This window comes from Podarcis filfolensis (genome assembly GCF_964270895.1).
Source record: "Podarcis filfolensis genome assembly, chromosome: 3".
Lineage (NCBI taxonomy): Eukaryota > Metazoa > Chordata > Lepidosauria > Squamata > Lacertidae > Podarcis > Podarcis filfolensis.
In genome coordinates this window covers 97658781-97677656 of record NC_139606.1, presented here as the reverse complement: position 1 = coordinate 97677656, position 18876 = coordinate 97658781, and the positions used below count along the sequence as shown (strand labels likewise).

Here is an 18876-nt window from a genome sequence, read left to right as displayed (position 1 = left end):
GGGATCAAATCAGAAACCAGGGCAGCTTCTGTAAATTTGGGGCTGTCCCTGGAAAACAGGGACACTTGGAGGGTCAGGGGTTCTGTAGTTGGTAACGAGAAAGGCCTTTATTCCAGCCAGAATAAATGCTAAACTAGCCCAGTATGACTTAGAACAACCCAGCTCCCTATGAACAAGGGACTTCTTAGCCACAATACCGCAGCAGCTGGTAGAAAGAAATCACTCTCCTACATACTAAACAAAGTGTTGCAACCACAATACATACCTCCACATGTGGCGGGGATGTCCTAAAATACAACTGTTCACATCAATCATACAAGATATATACAAAATAACTAAGCAAATGTTAGAAGTCACCCCAGAACTGGCCCTACTAAACATCTTCCAAGACAATAATGCCCACTCCCGATTTGTGGCAATTGAAATTCAATCACAAGGAGAGAAAATTTTGATATTAGGCATCTACGCACCAAATGAGGGGAAATCGGAATTCTTCAAGAAGTTACATGAGACTCTGATGGACTATATGGACTATAATATGATTTTGATGGGGGATATGAATGGAGTAGTGTCTACAAATATGGACAAGGCACAGAGAGGTAGTCACTAAGGATGGTAGACTACCAAAGACTTTCTTTGATATGACTGACAATATGGATTTAGTTGACATTTGGAGAATAAAAAACCCTCTGGGAAGAGAGGGAACCTTCTTCTCTGAGGCCAAAATGACATGGACAAGAATTGACCAAATTTGGGTAACTAGAGGGCTGGCTCCAAAGACTAGAAAGGTGGAAATATGCCCTAAAACCTGCTCCGACCATAATGCTGTGAAGATGGAAATGAAACTAATACCAACTGGTTCCTTCAGATGGAGCATGAATGACACATTGTTTAAGAATGAAGAAGTGACTAAGAAGGCCCAAAAAACTCTGAGAGACTATTTTGAGATAAATATGAACACCACTGTAGAAAAAAGAGTAATTTGGGACGCAAGCAAAGCGGTTATGAGAGGATTTTTGATACAACAGAATGCGATTCAAAAGAGAGTCCAAAATGAGAAAAAAGATAAGATATTGGAGAAAATAAAGGAAGAAGAGAAGAAATTGAACATTTGAATCGGCAAATAAATGCGGAAAACTGCTGGCTTGGCAGATGAAAAAAAGACAAAAACTCAACACTATTACAAACTTGGAAGTAGAAGGAAAAAATATACAGAATCCAGTGGAGATTAGAAAGTGCTTCCAGAGGTATTTTAAACAACTATATACACAGGAGACCCAGAAAGAAATGGACATTGATCGCTTTTTGAAAGCAAATGGATTACAAAAAATCTCTCAAGAAAATAAGCTAATGTTGAACTACAAAATAACGGAGCAGGAGGTAGAAGGGGCCATCCAGAACATGCAATTGGGTAAATCTCCAGGACCGGATGGTCTGAATTCAAGATACTATAGATCCCTGAAAGAATGGTTAGTACAGCCATTAAAGGAAGTTTGTAATGGAATATTGGAAGGGGAAAGGGCACCAGAGTCGTGGAAGGAAGCTTATATTACACTTATACCGAAAACAGAGTCTGAGAAGACACAGCTTAAGAATTACCGCCCCATATCTTTGCTTAATGTGGATTACAAAATTTTTGCAGACATTTTGGCTAAAAGATTAAAAAAGGTATTAGTAGAAGAAATTCATAAAGATCAAGCCGGCTTTCTCCCGGACAGACACTTGTCTGACAATACGAGGAACATAATTAACATTCTAGAAAAATTACAAGTGAATATTAATACTAAAGCAGTTTTGATATTTGTGGACGCGGAGAAAGCCTTTGACAATATTTCTTGGAGTTTTATGAAGAAGAATCTACAGGGGATGGGGGTTGGTCAAGGTTTTGAAAATGGTATAGGTGCAATTTATTCAGAACAAAAGGCTAAATTAATTGTGAATAATGTAGTGACAGAAGAATTTAAGATAGAGAAAGGAACACGACAAGGTTGCCCAATCTCTCCATTGCTTTTTATATCGGTCCTGGAGGTTCTTTTAAACATGATTAGAAGGGACCAAATGGTTAAAGGTATACAAGTCGGAGCTAATCCGTACAAACTGAAAGCATTTGTTGATGATTTGGTATTGACACTACAGGAGCCAGAATTTAGTACTAAAAGAGTACTGGAACTGATCCAAGAATTTGGACAAGTAGCGGGATTTAAGTTGAATAAGATGAAAACTAAGGTTTTAGAGAAAAATCTAACAGTGACGGAGAGAGAGAGGTTTCAGAAGGAGACAGGACTAACACTGGTTAAGAAAGTGAAATACCTAGGGGTTCATATGACTGCTAAGAATGTGAATTTATTTAAGGATAACGATGAAAAATGTTGGATGGAAGTGAAAAAGGATTTAGAAATATGGTCAAACCTGAAGCTATCATTGCTAGGCCGAATTGCTGCGATAAAAATGAATGTATTGCCAAGGATGCTGTTTTTGTTTCAAACATTGCAAATTTTGGATAAAATGGAGTGTTTCAAGAAGTGGCAGAGAGATATCTCTAGATTTGTCTGGCAGGGCAAGAAGCCTCGAATAAAATTCAAGATATTAACTGATGCTAAAGAAAGAGGTGGATTTGCCCTGCCAGACTTAAAACTTTATTATGAATCAGCCGCTTTTTGCTGGCTGAGAGAATGGATGCTTCTTGAGAACACTGACGTGCTGGATCTAGAAGGCTTTAACAATGTTTTTGGGTGGCATGCATATTTGTGGTATATGCAAAGGTCAAAGCACATAAAGCGTTTAAAAACCATATTGTCAGAAAAGCACTGTTTAATGTTTGGATAAGATATAAGGACCTGCTTGAAAATAAAACCCCAAGGTGGTTGTCACCAATGGAAGCGAAGGCTCAGAAAAAGCTCAATATGGAGGCCAAATGGCCAAAATATTGGGAAATTTTGGAACAAGAGGGATTAAAACTGCAGAGTTTTGAAAAATTGAAAAATAGAGTGCGAGATTGGCTTCATTATTACCAGATAATGGAGGCATATAACTTGGACAAAAAAATTGGCTTCCAGGTGGAAAAATCAAAATTGGAAACAGAACTGCTAGATCCTAAAATTAAGAACTTGTCAAGAATGTATAACTTGCTGTTAAAATGGAATACTCAGGATGAAATGGTAAAAACTGCTATGATTAAATGGGCACAAGATGTTGGACATAATATTATGATGGCTGACTGGGAACAGTTATGGACCACAGGTATGAAGTTCACAGCATGCAATGCCTTAAGAGAGAATATAATTAAAATGATCTACAGGTGGTACATGACACCAGTCAAGCTTGCAAAAATCTACCATTTGCCCGATAACAAATGTTGGAAATGTAAAGAGACTGAAGGTACATTCTTTCACCTTTGGTGGACATGCCCAAGGATTAAGACTTTCTGGGAGATGATTTATAATGAAATGAAAAAGGTATTTAAATATACCTTCCTGAAGAAACCAGAGGCCTTTCTCCTGGGCATGGTCGGCCAATTGGTGCCAAAGAAGGATAGAATTTCTTTATGTATGCCACAACAGCAGCAAGAATACTTATTGCAAAGTACTGGAAGACACAAGATCTACCCACCCGGGAAGAATGGCAGATGAAGGTGATGGACTACATGAAACTGGCGGAAATGACTGGCAGAATCCGAGACCAGGGCGAAGAGTTGGTGGAGGAAGATTGGAAGAAATTTAAAGATTATTTACAGAAACATTGTAAAATTAATGAATGTTAGAGGAATGTTATGTGGCTTTAGCAGAAATGATATAAAGGAATTGGGAAACACTGACTGTTAATTGGTGAAAGGAGGGAAAGTAAAGCTACATTATATTAAGATAAATTACAGGACTAAAACTTGAAAAGATGGAAAGGATTTGCTGAAATAATTGAACTAGAATACAAAAAAGGGAGGTGTGAGGAGGTCAAGGAAATAAGCCAATGAAAGATAAGTAATAGGAAGATTTGTTGTATTTTTCTCTGTTGTTGTTGGTTTTTTTTGTTGTTTAATGGATTTTATTTTTCCGTTTTTTCTTTTTTTATTTCACCTTTTTTTTCTTTGCTTGTTGTGATGTGTTGTATTGTTTTCTGTTTAGAATGGTGTTTTTTACTCTCTCTTTTTGTAACCCTTAAAACTTTAATAAATACTATTTAAAAAAAAATAAAATAATGCCCACTCCCATCACAAAGAGCTCATAACCCACCTACTCTCAGCAGCTAGAAACATCATAGCTAGACGCTGGAGAGACCTGTCAGAAGTAAGCATGGACCAATGGTATCAAATAGTATGGGAAACAGCCTTATTAGAAAAACTAAGCAACAAACTAAAACTGACACGGGACAAATAGAGGACGCCTTCTTCCCGGTATGGCTCCCCTTTATCACATACACAGCCCAACACGACAACAGCAAGAACCCACCAAGAACATACGAATCAATCTGGCTAACCTCATCCAAAAACACCCACTCACCCCACTCACACATGAAAACAAATTTTACTACCGCCAATCAAAGATAACCAACCACACCCTAGGCCACCCCCAAACCTCTCTCACCTCCAAAGAAATACAAACAAATAGTAAAGAACCCACACAAGTGATGCTGACACAAAACCCCACACATACACTAAGTATTGCCACCCGGCCCCACCCCACTCACCATTCCGCCCCTCCACTTCTTTCCCCCTTTTCTTCCTAATGTAACACTAATGTCTCACAGCAAATGAAACTGATCTGTGGAAAACGCAGCTTGAAAAAAGAGACATTGCACATACTTTTGAAAACTAAGAAATCTTTAATAAAAATATATTTTTTAAAAAGTGTTCAACAACACCAGCTGAACTACCACAATACTTTCCAACCGAAAGTTTGAAATATTTGAAAGGACTAAGCTGTCAGTGGCACTTGTAGGTACATGACAACATGACGCTTTGACGGCTCCTGTCCTCCCACTCTGGCTTCGGACTCAAAACCCAGCAGGCTTCAGTGTGACCCCCACTGAGGGACAGCCCAGCAGAAAGAAGGGATTACACGGCTCCTGTCCGAGACAAGGGTTTAATTAGATGTAATTCAAGCCCTAATGAGGTTAATTGCAGCATGCCAGCATCACCAATTAGCTCAGAACTGCCAGCCCCTTGCATCCAGCTGTGACAGTACCTGCAATTAGCAGTACACCATCTTCGCTCCTGCAACTCAGATTGTGGCAGGAATGTAAGAGGTTGGAGTGGTATTTTCCAATAATTAAGCAGGGTTCAAAAAGGAGAGAAATGATGGCAAAGTGGAAAGTGAAAAGCTAAAGGAAACGGGATATATATATATATATATATATATATATCTCAAATAGCTGCTGAAACTGAATTGATGAATGAAAAAATGGAGAACTGAATTGATGAATGAAAAAATGGAAAACGAGAGAGAGACAAAATTGACAGATCCATTCCTAGTTGAGAGGCAACACTCCACCATATCCAAACACGCACACACCCAGCAACACAGATCTGGGGCATTAGGATCACACTGTTACTCTCAGATCAGTTTCTACACGGTTGCAGTTTTTATCTTCTTAAGCCGCCACTGTCATTCCTTTCTCCATTCTGTCACTGTTAGAGTAAAATAGCTTCTGAAGGTAGAGTCTATTATCTGCAAACATTGTTAAGAAAGAGCCCTTTTTAGAAATGCAGTTTGGCATTCTTAATTACTGTCTTTATTGATTTCAACATTTCCGCAGGCAACAGGGCGGGAAAGTGTGAGTACAAATGTGGGACAGAAATCAAAAATATAGGAAGACAGCTGTAGAAAAGAAAGTTAAATTTGCCCAGTTCTCATTCAACTCCTACTAATATCAAGGAAATAACAGTCCCACAATAAGCCTAGTGAAAGAGTAACTCATACCTGTGTCCTCACTTAAGGCAGATAGCTCCTTGTGTGCATGGATTAGAAAGTTATTGTAACAAGTAGAGTAGCAGTAGAATTTTAAATTTTAAATAAGGTCCTATAGCCATAGAACCTTACTAATCCTATACAAACAACCCTAGAACTTTAAAGCCTTGTTGTCGCCTCATTTACTAGTCAGAGCAAAGAGGACTAGCACTCTGGCAATTGAAGTCATCCCTCCTGTTGAGAAAAAAGTGCCAGACCTGTGCTTCCCCCTCCATTGCACCACTGCTTATAATAGCACAAGAAAGTGCGTGTGCATTGAAAGCAAAACTGTAGGTCCCCCCTCCTTGTACAACAAAGCTCCAAAGTGAACTTCTAGTAATGAAACAAAGGCTGCTCTACAACCTTCTCACCATTGAAATGATTTCATAGCCTCCAACGTTTCTCAGATGGAAACAGGGTTGTCTTATTCCATCATCATCATCAATACCCTGCCCATCTGACTGGGTTTCCCCAGCCACTCTGGGTGGCTTCCAACATACAGTGGTACGTCGGTTTTCAAGTGTCTCGGAAGTCGAATGTTTCGGAACTTGAATGCTAAAAACCCGGAAGTACCGTATTATTTGCTCTATAAGACTCACTTTCCCCCTCCTAAAAAGTAAGGGGAAATGTGTGTGCGTCTTATGGAGCGAATGCAGGCTGCGCAGCTATCCCAGAAGCCAGAACAGCAAGAGGGATTGCTGCTTTCACTGCACAGCGATCCCTCTTGCTGTTCTGGCTTCTGAGATTCAGAATATTTTTTTTCTTGTTTTCCTCCTCCAAAAACTAGGTGCGTCTTGTGGTCTGGTGCGTCTTATAGAGCGAAAAATACGGTAATTGCTTCCATTTTCGAATGCACTTCGGAAGTCAAACGGCTTCCACTGCATGTTTTTCTTTTTTCTCCATTGACTTTGCCAACCACCCTTTGCACCTCGAATGTCAAACATTTCAGAAGTCAAACGGTCTTCCAGAACGGGTCACGTCTAACAACCGAGGTACCACTGTGTATAAAAAAATAATAAGACATTAAACCTTAAAGAACTTCCCTATACAGGACTGCCTTCAGATGTCTTCTAAAGGATGTACAGTTATGTCAAACCTTGGCGTGGGGGTGTTTGACATAACTCCATACCCTCCAGCATTTCTCCAATGAAAACAGGGACATCCTAAGGAAAAACAGGACATTCCAGGATCACATCAGAAACCGGGACGTCTCTTGTAAATCCGGGACTGTCTCTGGAAAATAGGGACACTTGGAGACTCTGGAATTCAACTGGTTGGCTCTGTGTCAGGAATGGGGAACCTCCAGATCTTGTAAGACTTCCACTCCCATATTCCTAACCATTGTCCATACCAGTTGCAAAATCATACATGCATGTTTTCCTGCATCCAGTAATGGTTGGTGGGTCTCACCTGGCCTCCCATTGCCCTGGTCTCCCTGCTGCTTACTGAGAGGTACAGGGGAAGGGGGAGGTGGTGGCAAGGTCAGCATGGTGTAAATGCGCTGGCAGAAACACTGGATGGGCTCCACCAGTGCATTCTAGAGCAAAGACCAGCTATCCTGTATTTCACTGTGAAGCAAGGGGGAAACTCTTCCCCTTATTTCCACTTCAGTCTGAGTAGGTGAAGCACTTCTAAGTCGCTTGTCTTCCTACAGGTTTTCCAAAGAGAAAACTGTAAAAACTTGTGTGAATTTTAATGAAAAGCAAGCTGCTCTATTTGGTCATTTCAGAGTACTTTCCCCATACATCCTCAAGGGATGCGAGTTTCTATTCTCAGGCTCAGGGAAAGATATTACTTTTGATGCTGGCAAAACCGCAGTGATAGGATTTTTAAGAAGCCGACAGAGGATAAACTCTGCAGAAGTAAACTGAACGCGGGCAGCGAGAAGGAGCTGCACACATACCAGAACAGCGTCTAAATCCTCTTTGGGGTTATTGATCAGTTTAATAATGTGTCAAATATTTCTTTCATATGGACTGAAATGAACCCATTCTGCTAAGCACAACCACTCACATTCATTCTCGCATTAGATCTATAGAGGAAGCTCATCAGCTGCGATCATCTTGATTAAATAACATTGTGCTGAGGGTTCCCTCCACTTTCTGCAGATTCATGGGCCTGTTTGGCCTGTCTGGGGAGGAGACAGTTTTTAGCATCTCTTCTGATCAAGGCAAACTGAATTTAGGCAAATTGCAATAGAAATATTGGGGGAGGGGAGCAGGATTATGAGAGATTTTGAATTGTCCTGGATATTTTACTAAGGAACTTACGTTTCGTCACCCACTGACTTGCCCTGATTCTTCAGCATGGACAGGCTATGGATTCAAATACCTGAGTTCTCAAGCTCTGACCGTGCGTTTAGAGGTTATATATTTAAATTAAGTAGTGAATAAATTATTCTGTTAAATAAAATAAACATGATCATAAAATTATATAACAAGGCAAGGTATCGGGGCTGGGGGGTGTAAGTGTGTGCTAGGGATGGGCAAATCTGTCAATTTTAGTTTCTGTTAGTTTCTGGTTTTTCCAGTCTTATATTTGATTCTCTACATTTCCACATCAGTTTGCCACTTTTTAAAAGAAGTCTTAATGAAAAGCCATGAGCATGTTAGTGCAAATTTATCCTCATATATATGTATGCAAAGCAACTTTTCCTGATATCATGCATGTTTCTATATTACTTTCACTAATATGCAAAACATTTTGCATGTTTTACCTTACTATATGCATTTTTTAAAAAAAATTGCTTGGCTGGAGAGAACTGCACTGCAAAATTCAGAGAAGTGTGAATTTTGAAGCATGGCTGTGCTTTGGGTTCACGTACTGTTCTGGAAAATAAGAATTAGATAGGTTCTCCTTTAAATACAAACTGGACCGCATCCCAAGCATATACATTTTCACTAAAGAATAGGGAGCAGTGAAGAAACATGAAGGAGAAAGGGAGCAAGAATCTATGACAATGAAACGATGTGGGGGTGAGTTGCTCCAGTTGATAGTTTGGGACAAAACCTGATTTCAACAGTAACAAAAATAGATCAGATTTTTTAATATATATTTTTTTAAAAACCTACCAGCAGCATTTTCTCTCATGCTTTTTCATTCCCTTTATTCCTTTCACTCAGTTTTGCAATAGGGAGCTTGGTCGTTTCTGTAGCTGGCAGATGATCAAATAGGCTCTGTACAATACCTCATGCAGAAAGAAAATTACATGGGCCTAGTATACTTCTCCATTAAACTTTACAAGCAAGAAAGGGCTGAACTGCTGAGCATATCAAATGAATAGAATTCACGGGACAGTAAAGATGTCATTTGCCATTTCCAGTTGCGAAAACCAGGTTTCTGCCTTCCCATATCAGCCCTCTAGTGGCTGATTCATACAATGCTAAAGGGGGGGGAAGCATGCATCGGAACCATGCATGCGCTAGTAATGTTGTTGGCTGGGCACCCTCTGTCATGATCAAAGGGAAACAGCTGTCACTCACATCTATGTAATTGCTACTCAGCATATGGATTCTGGCATATTAGCAGAGACAATGCAGAGATGACAAGAGGCGATGTAACATAGTGGCTAGGAGACTTAAGGGCACTGTTTTTGGGGCAGGATTCAGCAAATTCAGGTTGCACAATGAAAGCTGACTTGGAACTTCCACAAACAAACCATCGTGAATGCACATTAACTAGATTGTGTCTCGCTCACAAGATCCATATCATGAGTGGGCAATATAAAAGGTCCTGTGTACAATTTACAAATCCCTTTGCTTAAAAGGGTGTGCTCTCCAGGTATTTCTGTAATTTGACCTTTGTGGTGAGAAGCACCAAGTATCAGCCTAGGCTGGTTGGCCAACTAGACACTTCCTTAGATAGAGATAGCTTGGTCACCATGACTCATGTGTTGATAACCTCATGACTGGACTACTGCATTGCACCCTTTATTGGGTTTCCCTTGGGATTGGTCCAGAAGCTGTAGATGGAGCAGAATGCTATGGCCTTCCTCTAGGGAAATTCTACTCAAAGTACTGTATCTTATCAAAAGGCAATTACCCCAAAACGGGCATTTTCCACCATTGCCCCTGTCCTATGAAATGCCCTTCCCTCTGCCGTATGCGATACAAACATTGGTTGCTCCAGAAATCTTTCAGATACTGTTGTGTACTAAGCTTGGATCCTAGAACAATAGGCAAGTAGGATCCTAGAATGCAACAACTGATTGGCTTGCAGGAAAAGACCAATCAGGCTCCAAGAGGAAGTTAATCAGCCTATTAGGCTGGTGGGATTGTAGAATGCAACAACTGATTGGCCTGCAGGAAAAAACCAATCAGGCTCCAGGAGGGAAGCAGAATCAGCCAATCAAACGGGACTCGTTGTGTAAATAATGTATATAAAAGCCTGAGGTTTGGGGGGCAATTCAATCACTGTTTTACAAGCTGCAATAAAGAGCATGAAATCACTACAGGACTCCGAGTATATTTCAGATACATATCTTTTTGCTCAGGCTTTCCCTGACCCATAAGATTGGATCCTGATCTTATTTGTTTGAATTCTCTTTTTTTATTTGGTTTAATATGCTTTTGTGATGCAGTTTTGCTTTGATGGTAGTGCTTATTGTTTTTCTCTTGTCATTTATAAATGCACACATGAACAGCACATACTCAGTCTGCCGCTGTCCAAACTCCAGCTGCCTGCCTTCTAGCCAGTCCATGATCTCATTGTTGCCCTTGTAGAACTCAGCAGGGAAGAGAATGGGACTACACTAGAATTAGTTGCCTCTGCCTCTCACTGGCTGTTACACCACCTCTCATTGGCTCGGGATCAATCTACTGTTTGGGTTCTCTGTCTTCCACCCCACCAGTCCCAATGGGCACCACTGTACACACACAAACACACAGTCACAACAAATGCTGTTAAGTTCTACTGCCATTTCACCTACAACAGATTCAACAGCAAAGATTGCTAAATATCCCTTCCCTCTGGTCTTCTCCCCTCCCTTTTCCCCCTCCCCAATATCTTTGTCACACACACCCCGAAAGCATGTCAGTGTTTCTCAACCTCTGCACCCTATTTAAAACAAGGCAAACCAATGCAATAATTGGTGTTGCTCTTGATTTCTCTCTCACGCATCATCACAACCTTTGCTTTCAGCCTCCCTCCACGACACTGCGATGACTGCACTAATGCTAACATTTAATGAAATCGATTAGGTGGGGAAATAGTCATTCTTGGTGTGTGTTTGCTTTGATTCACGGATTCCATTGCTTAACCATTATTATTCCAGCCGATATGCATGCATTTCCATGATTCTGACCTTTCAGACCTCCATTTCTACTGTTTATAACCTTTTTCTCACTATCGGAACACATTATTCTGACTGATCTGAAATTTGAAGTTATTATCTATTTATTTATTGCTTGGAAGCCTCGCTCTGGTCTTCCTGGCACGGATTTATTTTTTATTTTTTACCCTCATGGAATTCATACCTCAGTGAAGAAAATGGGGGACTAGCTGACAGATCCAGAACTGTGTTGAGTGCAATATAACTAAATTGACTCAAAAGCAGATCCTTCTAGAAACCAGCAGTTTGACTTCAAGCAGTGACATTCCCTATTGCACATGCAATGTGAAATACATGACAAATTACTTGAAGAGAAAGCCAATTATTTAAAACATCCAGTCCTGCTGTTCATTTGGTATCTTATACATTGGCATAAAGGTGGCAAATTTAGAAGACGCTTCTGATGAAAACAGCATGAGGGACCATGGAAACCGTAATCCTGAGAACTACCGTCAGTAGTTCTGACTGCCTATATTGTTGGGAAACTGTGTACTTGCAGCTACTCACACAGTCAATTAAGGTTTGGCAGACAGCCAGAAGGCAATCTGAAGGAGTAAGTCTGCCTGGTGATAACAGAGGCATGGAGACTGCTCCCTGATTGGTCAAGCTCTCTCAAGGGAGTGATAATTAATGGCCTACTAACTAGAATGTGTTAGTTCAGGAGTTCAGAGGTTCAGAGTTCTGTGTGTCAGTGAGTGTAGGAGTTGTGAGTCGTATCAGAGAGAGCTAGCAAAAGATCCGTGTTCTGTTCCTGTATATAGTCCACTGTATATAATAAACACCTAACTACAAGTTCCTGGTTCCTGCTTTGTCTATCCTGTCTGCAGCCAAGTCGCCAATTGCTTCTGTGGATTCTGCGTGTACTCTGCTAGGTCTGGCTAAGGTCCTGCAACTAGTCTGAAAGTTGCGAAATACCAATAGGTTTTGCCAATATATATCAGGTTCCCATGGGGGCTGGACCTTTAAGATCCACAGGCTTCAGACCAAAGGGGCGGAGCTTGAGAAGGAACAGGCTGGAAGAAGAGATTCATAATGGTTCAGTTAACAAGTTGCTCACTCAAACCTATTTGAGGTATTTCAGCCACTAGCCTGCCTTGACCTCACGAGTAGTGACTACCTTATTTAAACAGGTCAGAACACTGCCGTGGACTGTGGTAGTTCTCAGAACTACAGCTCCCGTAGTCCCTCACACCTTGTTAGACACAATAATGGTGAGGAGAGATGGGTGGAAGGAGGGAAAATCCCATCTGTTTGACCTCTCCTGTCCTTGCTGCTCATGAACCATCATTGCTGATTTAAAAAAACAGGGCTTTTTTCAGCTGGAACTCACAGGAACTCAGTTCCGCACCTCTTAGGTGGGCACCATTGCCATAATAAGAGAACAAGGGAGGCATTTATGGTGAGTTCCAGCACCACTTTTTCTAGAAAAATGGCACTGGATAGAAGGGAAGGGGAAAGTGTGTTTGGGGGGGGTGGGAGTACCTGTCTAAGTCCTTGGCTTAGCTGAATAATTTTTCCCAAGGTTTCCTAGCTTTCCACAAGAATTCCCAGGAGAATTCTGAGTCAATCCAAGTACAGCCAAGGAAGACTCACCTATCTCTGGTCCATTATTATTATTATTATTATTATTATTATTATTATTATTATTAACACCCTTTGTAGATCTCAGGGCAGTTCACAACATAAAATTACAGTAAAATAAAATAAAAATAATCACTCAATTCATCCCGTTGTTTTTAGCTTCAGCACTGGACTGAAACCATCACACTTTTGCAAGAGAAGGGAATAAGAAATGGGTAAATGTGGCACTCAGCTATGCCTATATCACATTAGGACACGTGTCAGGGGACTTTGCAGGGGCTTGACTGCATGCAAGGGCACTCCTTAGAGCAGAGCTTTCCAAACTTTTCATGTTGGTAAGATACTTTTTAGACATGTGTCATTTTGCAACACAGTGGCGCTGTGGGTTAAACCACCGAGCCTAGGACTTGCCGATCAGAAGGTCGGCGGTTCGAATCCCCACGACGGGGTGAGCTCCCATTGCTCGGTCCCTGCTCCTGCCAACCTAGCAGTTCAAAAGCATGTCAAAGTGCAAGTAGATAAATAGGTACCGCTCTGGTGGGAAGGTAAACGGCGTTTCCGTGTGCTGCTCTGGTTCGCCAGAAGCAGCTTAGTCATGCTGACCACATGACCCGGAAGCTGTACGCCGGCTCCCTCTGCCAATAAAGCGAGATGAGCACCGCAACCCCAGAGTTGGCCACGACTGGACCTAATGGTCAGGGGTCCCTTTACCTTTTTAACTCAGTTTTACTAGCAAACTGGAGGTTAAACTAACCCCTTATAAGAGATATGGACACATATCGCATGACACACCTTCCCACTGCAAACAACACACTAATGTGTCACAACACACAGTTTGGAAAGCTCTGCCTTAAGAGAAACCAGGGAGGTCCTCTCTTCAGGTCACAGGAGTTTCTATATCTCTGCTGTTATCAGAAGGAAACAACTACAACAGACGTTCTTTAAATAATCTGGCCCAGATCCAGATGAAGTTAGTCATGACTAGTTCTCATTAAATATTGTGGATCTAAGCTGATTGTTCCACTGGTTTTAATGGCACACAGTCATGGCTGACTTTATCAGGACTGAGTATTTTAACATTGGGGCTCACTGTTTAATGTCAGTGAGCACATATTTGTACATTGCTAGAAGTCTTGCGTCCTTCTACTGATCTCCCTTTGCTGCTGTTCCTACTGAAGCCCTAAAGTGGTGCTCTAGTAACAGACAAACTATGTGAGGGAACCCTATAATATGTCTGAAATTATTGTGAATAATAATAATAATAATAATAATAATAATAATAATAATTTTTTTTATTTATATCCCGCCCTCCCCAGCCGAAGCCAGGCTCAGAGCGGCTAACAACAGTAAAAGTAACACAGTTTACATAAAATCACAATCAATTAATAGAAATACATTCTAAAATCGATTCATTCTAAAATCAATTCAGAATCAAATTAATGGCAACCATTGGGCTAGAGTTCTATGAGGATTACCAAAGGAGGGGGTCAGACTGTGCCTCGGCCAAAGGCCAAGTGGAACAGCTCTGTCTTGCAGGCCCTGCCGAAAGATGTCAAGTCCTGCAGGGCCCTAGTCTCTATAATCACCATAATCACCCTTAATAAATATTGACAACACAGTCCCATGCATTTGAATATATGGGTGAAATGCATTATACTGTGTGTTTTAGACTATGATTCCAATGACACTTGCTTCAATTCAATAGGACTTCTAGTAGTTATGATTAGGCTTACACTCTTGTGCTTCCATGTGCCCCTTCCATGTCAATGTGCGCAGGATTGCAGCCAAATTTACTGTTCTTATTTCAAGTAGAATGCATGCAGACTAGAGGGTATTTGAGGAAACTCACATTTAAAAGCAGAGAAAACAACTATTTTTCTGAGCTCAATACTCTGGTTTCTCCTCAGATCATATAAATCTTTCGCCTTTTACCAATTTCACAAAAATCAGCTCAATCAACGTCAGCAAATACAGTTTGCTGATTATCTCCAGCCCTTTCGGTGAAGCAATATAAGGAATTAACATCAAAAAGGATTGTACAATTACCGCCTAACATCTTATGTCAGTTTCATCTCAGATCACATGCCATGCACTTTGCTGAAGTCTGTTAGAAAAATGGCAAATCAAAAGCCTTATTAGCACACACTAAACAGTAAAACTGAATAGAAATGATGCCTATTGTATTCATTCTAAATTTAGCACTAAAGTTTTAAGAGAAGTGCAATTCAGTACAGCATAATCAACTTAAAGTATGGCCGGCTCCCCATCACAGAAATGTAGAGCTGGACAGAACCCTGAGGAACCCTGAGGATCATGTTGGATAAAAGTTAATGGAAACTCTGGAACAGATCTAGCCTGCTATGGCTAACAGTACTTCTGGTACAAAACATCTGGAGTGTACCGTGTTGGCTACTCACAGCTTCCATTCAAATGTTTGTTTGTTTGTTCTTCCCATTGCAGTTTCATCCCTCATACAAACCTGGTGTGTTGATGGGCTCACATTCTAGGTGACAAAGTTCTTCTTTCCATTTATTTGACATGAGCAACTGCAGCACATCAGATGAGCCCAGGGCTGGCCCAAGACATTTTGGCACCTGAGGCAAACCACAAAACGGCATCCCCTTCCTTGCCAGGGAGGAAGAGGTGAATGGAGATCTATATCAGGAACAAGCGTGACTGGGGAAACCCAGCCAGATGAGTGGGGTATAAATAAATTATTATTATTATTATTTATTATTATTAGATCTACATCGGGTTCTGCTGCCCTGCTGATCCTGCCACCTGAGGCGTTTGCCTCACCTTGCCTCATGAGTGGGCCGGCTTTGGATGAGGCCCATAGTCTAATTTACTTGAAATGTTTCATCATAAGGTGCATCCTCATCAGCACAGCATGACTTCCAGAGAATCAGACCAAAGCAAATGGACAAATGTCTTCACTTGAGAGCAGATTAAAAATCTTTTCAGCATTACACTTACTCACAAATGGAGTTGTGCATTCGCTGGACAAACAAACCTGGTGACCAGTGACGAAACAACAAGGGACCATTCCTATCAGGCACATAACCAGCAAATAAGCGTTCTCCATGTGAGGGTGCCTGGCTTATCCTTTCTTAACCCACAATATTTGCCACATGAATTGCTTATGGGAACTCCCATGGGAGCACAAGCTTAGGTACACACACACAAAAAATACCCTTCACTCTACAGAAAGTAACTGTCAACTTTCCTTTCAGCAAACATTATTTCCCTTCAGCAGTCAAGAAACTTCTTTCCTCTGCTCCACTCTCAAAGCATCTCAAGCATCAAGTTAATTCTCAATGTAATCTCTTTCAAGAGGTCTCTGGTATTATCTGCTAATGCCCCTCCCTTCTCTTTCTTAGTGAGTCATAGGCTTGATGATCCAAATCAGTTTGCAGCAGAAAGCCATTTGCTGTATTTACTATAGGTAATTTGCCAAATGCTTTTATGCTGTTTTATCAACACGGTACATCCATTGTTTAGCCCTCTCAATAAAGAAGTCTTTTTTTTTCAAGCCAGAAATGTCATAATGCTTTGAGTACATGCATCTCAACCAAACCATTTCTCTTAATGTTTCATAGTCTCTGGTTCAGTCATGTACCTTTCATTTCAGTTCTAAACTCAAGTATTCCTCAAACACAGGCAAGCAAAAAGGGGAAAAAATTGAATTTTTATTCTTTGTCTGCCTTGATTCCACTGAGAACATCTTATGTGACATTACAGTCTTTTACTGTCCGCATTTCATTATATGGAGCCCTTCAAATCTCCTTCTTAAGTTAGAAGCAGTAACTCCTTCTCGAATAAATCTAACCATGCCAGCATTTTGCATCTTCTTGACTCCAGTGAAGTAATTGAAATTGTGCTGTTGCTCTTGACTACTCCCATTTAAAGTCTGGGTTTTATACAGTATAGGGTTGTCAGACACGGAACGTTGGAAACAGAGAATCAAAAGGGCACAATGATTACGTATTAAAACAAGCACATTTATTGATTGAGACGCATGTGTTCCTGGTTGTTTTCTACGACACTGTTTGTTGAGCAAAGGTGTGTTCTCAAGGGAGCACTACAGAAACCCATTTGTAGTATGTAAGCCCTAACTTCTACCATCATTGTTTTGACATTCTGTTATGTACTGAAGTTCTCACCCCGAGCCAGCAGGGGGATACTGTAGATAGTTATTCAAATGAAGGATCGAAAGTGATGTTCAGTGATTGGATAGTTTGTATGCAAATGAAGGATCGAAAGTGACGTTCAGTGATTGGCTAGTTACAGAAAATGGTTACTGTTGCATTCTAGTGGAGCTCTATATAAGCAGGCTGACTGAGCTCCTCAGTTCAGTTCTGTTCCAGCTTACAAATAAAGAGCTTCTTTGGAAGAATCGCTGTGTCGTCTGATATGTTCGCCCACAACTTAACACATTCAAAGACTGAGGTTGAAATTTAGGACGCATTTCAATGAATGAATCCCATCAACAGAAGCCATGCGCGAGGACTTCCGCTTGCACAACGGGGCTTCCTCCCCTCTCCTGCCCCAGCACCTTCTGTGCACACACAAAGTTGTCAGGAGAATGCCCCAGAACGGCATATGGGGAGGAGAGGAGGTATTGTTATTTTTGGTAAGCCAAAATGCTTCCCCTGCCGGAGTGATCACCTTAGCATAGTGGCTCTCAAACTTTTTTCTCTGGGCCACACTTTCAGAATAAAAATTTGCTCATGCCACACCAAGTTTATTCCACAAATTAAAAATAAATAAACGATACTACACTGTACTACACTGGAATATTTAAATGTTTCATTCATTGTCCTCGAATCTTCCAGCCATACTCTCCTGCCACACCAGTGTAGCACACTACCTTTGAAAACCACAGCCTTAGCGAGATGTTGCGTTCCTTCCATACTTTAAAAAAATACAAATCATCTCCGTCCATAAAATGAGGAAACCAACCTGCCACTTTTCCGTGTATTTCCATAGGGTTATATATGGGAGAGAAACAATCAAACCAGATAACTAGGAGCTCTAAAGTTTATATAGTGCCTACAGTAAGTAGTTTAATTAAAGTACTGTTGTTTCTAAGCAATCCTATACACTGAGTAAACCCCACTGAACTCAGTGAGATTATTCTGAGCAAAATGTGTATGGGATTGCACTGAAAACTCTGCAACCTGATATCACTAGATACAACAAAAACCCAACATTTTGATTGAATTGTGTCAGATTCAACTAATCCTCTGGGCCATCAGAAGCCAGCACCAGGGCTCTCGTGAGTGCAATAGGGCTTCTCCCCCCTCCTCCTCCAGCATGCCCCTGCCTCACCCATAAAACAGAGAGGAGGGGAAAGGGGACTGCTTCCACCTGGCAAGCAGAAACGCTTGCACTCCTAGAATGATCAGAAAAAACATGACTTTGAATTCCTCCCGTTGTGATTTCTCCTTATTCCGCACTAAACAATAGGTCGCTTTTCAAGCACTTTGATGCTCCACTGATTTCAATTAGATTTAAACATGTGTTCAACAGCTGAAATCTATGGTATGGTAAAGAGTTTACCTTTGGCTTGATTATGTGTCTACAATGATTTTACCAACAAAAATGTTCTCCTCTAAAATATGCATGTTAGGGCCAAGCCACATAACCTTTTTTTACTTGACAATGACTTAGATGAGTACTGATTTTGATTGCTGGTACATTCACCATGTAGTGAGGTATATATTTATTCCTTCATTACATTTATATCCTGCCTTTCCTCTGAGGAGCTTGAGGTGGCCGACAGACTTCTCCTTCTTGCCATTTTACCCTCACAACAACCCCGAGAAGAACAATTTTAGTGGTTTCCTTTAAAAAAAAAAAAGCTCAAACAATTTGGGGGTCTTCCTTAAAAAAGTGGGTGTTGGGACTTTTACTTTTTGAAATATGACAACCCTACACTATACCACACTGGCTGTTCCCTTCACCCTAAAGAACCAATAAGGAGGACGAAATGTTACTAATGACAAAAAGTTGGGAGCTGGATCT

The 18876-nt window shown here is 40.9% G+C and overlaps 1 protein-coding gene across 5 annotated transcripts in view; it reads right to left on the bottom strand.

The window, feature by feature from the left end:
- KCNH1 (potassium voltage-gated channel subfamily H member 1) overlaps positions 1–18876 on the bottom strand; it is a 230935-nt gene that overhangs the window by 147530 nt on the left and 64529 nt on the right. The gene's annotated exons all lie outside the window — the stretch shown is intronic.